This window comes from Mus caroli, chromosome 2, assembly GCF_900094665.2.
Source record: "Mus caroli chromosome 2, CAROLI_EIJ_v1.1, whole genome shotgun sequence".
Classification (NCBI taxonomy): Eukaryota; Metazoa; Chordata; class Mammalia; order Rodentia; family Muridae; genus Mus; species Mus caroli.
Genome location: NC_034571.1, coordinates 169,987,448 through 169,990,352, shown reverse-complemented (window position 1 = coordinate 169,990,352; position 2,905 = coordinate 169,987,448). Strand labels below are relative to the sequence as shown.

Below are 2,905 nucleotides of genomic sequence, written 5' to 3'. Positions count from 1 at the left end.
GCNGAACTTGGGCGGGTCAGGGACAGCACAGAGAGCGGGACCTAGCTGGTNCTTTGCACGCGGTGATTTCTTTCTGCTGGGGGACACTCTGGAGGTTGCAGGCTAGGAAAATACGATTTGACTCAGNTCTCACTGCGTCGTAGATGCCACCTGCTCAGGAGTTCGCGCTCAAGCGTGGAACCGAGGCGTTGGAGGGCGCGAGTAGCGATCCCCTCAGGCGTGGGGTACAGCTCCAGCCCGGCAAAGGGAGCTCTCCACTCTCTGCTCAGGTCAACCAGTGCATGCTCCTTCCGTGAGTTCAGTGCAACNGGGCGCTGGGCCAAACCACACCCTCACCGGAGGAGCCCACAGGGTTCCAGTTCCGGGTCCTCTTGACCTGAGATGGAGAGAGAATATACCGGTCACCTTCAAACTGAGGCGTTCTCTGCTGTGCGACCTTGAACACATTTCTGAACCCCTCTGGGCCAGTTTTCGCATCTGTAAAACTAAGATAATTAGCCATATTAATAATTAGCCATAGAGTGTGATGGCTACTGCTTGTAAGCCTGTGNGTATTCGGGAGGCTGGGGCAGAAGAAGGCTCCCACTTTCATAGTTGTAGGCCAGCCTGGGCTACAAAAGAAACCCAGTCTCAGAAAATCAAGCAAACAACTTTTTTTTTTTTTAATGATCCCAACACATCACTGAAGGAAGTGGAAAACAGTAGCTGGTCTGAATTTAGCCAAGTAACAGCCGACAGCCACTAGCCATTAACATCATACCACTGACAATCATATCAACAGCCTATGGCAGAAACTCTCCATAGATGTCTCCCTTTGGGGTGTATTACATTTAATTGAAAAGACATGTGAGCCAGGTGTGGCGATGTTCACCGATAATTCTATACATACATGGGGCTGATGCAGGAGAATCTTTAGTGGGAGAGCCACACTGGGCTACCTAATAAAATCCTGTCTGGATTTAAAAATAAAAACAAAACCAAGAACAAAAACAAACAAAACAAAGCAAAACAATAGAAACAAAATAAACTTCCCCCACTCTCCAAGGCATCCAGAGTTTATAATCTGGACAGGGGAAGTAAAGGCAGAAGGAATCGGAGTCTGTGATCAGCTTGGGCTACACAAAAGTAAAGTTAGTGTGGACCCTGCTGTCGGCTTATGAGGACATCACTAGTCACAGGGTGCCTGGGGACAGACCCTCCATGCAGCCTCGGGAGCTAAGGCAGGGCTCTTCCTTTATGTCTAGAGAAGGGACTGGCTGCTGAGCTTAGTTCTTCCAGCCTAACTTGTTATTTATCAGCATGTCTTCCCGGAGTGGGTGTGGTCGGAACCTACTCATGTTCTATCCTGGGAACCTCTGGTGATGACTTCAGGGTCCAGGGTCTACTTGTCAACATGTGAGTCTTGGCTCCAAAAAAAGCTGAGCTTCACTTCCACTGCCCCAGGTGTTGACCTCCATCCCTGAGCCTGCCTCTGGTCAGAGAAGACATCAGGAAGAATAGGCAGCCAGGCACCATGAGGTATACTATCTCTCTCTCTGTCTCTCTTCTCTCTCTCTCTCTCTCTCTCTCTCTCTCTCTCTCTCTCTCTCCATCTCCCTTAGGTACATGGACCTGGCTCAGACCTGAAGCCAGAGAAAGCAGGCTGAACACAAATTTGAGAGATTGTGAGTCCTCCACTTCAGGATGTGTGAGTAGAACTTCTCACTTTTAAAGGGGACTCGTGGAAGTGCTCCAAATGTCAGGAGCAGTCTTGGACACCGTGCTTCCAACACTTAATTTTGGGTACATCCCTGAAACCAATATTGGTACAATATTTTTCCTTTAAACATCTGGTGTGTTTTATGAAAAGGGTAAGTTTGTTTTAAAGACGGTAACCAGGGTTGATTACTATAGAGCGGTCACCAGAAAAATAGATTAAAAAGTAACACCATGATATTAAGTTCTAGACAAATAGTGCTGCCTGCTGAGGGGCCTGAACTTTAAGCCAGCCTCAAACTCAAACAGGAATTAGCCTTCCTCATCAGACACCATCTAAAGATGATTCTAGAGTAAACATCCAGGTATTAATACAAGGCACAGGCCTTGTCCTGCCCTCAGAAGCCAAGTCACATACCCAGGCCCTCTGGGGGCCTCATGATACCTGGGGGTCTGGAGACCCTCATTTTCTCAGGCTGTGCCTGGCTCCTCAAGGTTCTTGGTATTTCCTGTGACTAAAGACCAGGAAGTCCCAGAGATCNACTAGACTGAGATCTCTATGCAGTGTATATCCAGGTTCCCATCAGCAGCCGAGAAAAAATTCAGACACCAGACTAAAGGAATTGGGAGAACGTTTATTGCAGAGAGAATTCATGTTTCTTGAGTAACACGCATCAGCCAGAAGCCTAGAGTCATGTAAATGTAGTGGAGGAAGATTAGTCATGAGTTAAGGTGGTGGGTGATGTGGGGAATTCCATAAATGAGTTGAGATTTCCCCTCTCTTGTCCTTGTAACGGGGTCTTGAATGTGGTGTCAGATGCGTGATGAGAATGGGTGTTTTTGCCAAGTATCTTTATAATGACGCTGAGGGCAGTTAACATGCATCGCCTTCACCTCTCAGCTTCGTTGGGCCTTGACTGAAATGGTAGCTGGCCCTCTGCTTGTGATACAGCTGGCAGCTCTGGGAGCTGTCTGCACCTTCCTAACCTTTGGCAAAAGGGACAGAGATGTGGCATGTGGGATCCAGTGGCCATCTCCTTTCAAATGGCTGCTTCCCCCTTCATCTTGCCAGGGAGGAACTGGGAGGTCCGGGGTGGAGTCCCAACGAGGTCAACCCCGGGGTACCACAGAAGCTTGGAACAAGAACTGGCTGATTATGAGCCCTGGAACATTCTGCTCTCAATCAGTTCTATCCCAGCGGGGTTTTTGG

General features: G+C 48.5%; 1 long non-coding RNA gene across 1 annotated transcript in view; it reads left to right on the top strand.

Annotated features, from left to right (window-relative positions):
* The first annotated feature begins 1,360 nt into the window (after positions 1-1,360).
* The window catches only part of LOC110309071, a 29,649-nt gene continuing 28,104 nt past the window's right edge, over positions 1,361-2,905 (top strand). Inside the window, exon 1 of the long non-coding RNA XR_002379653.1 lies at positions 1,361-1,518. This is a non-coding gene — a long non-coding RNA (uncharacterized LOC110309071). The remainder of the gene's footprint in view (positions 1,519-2,905) is intronic.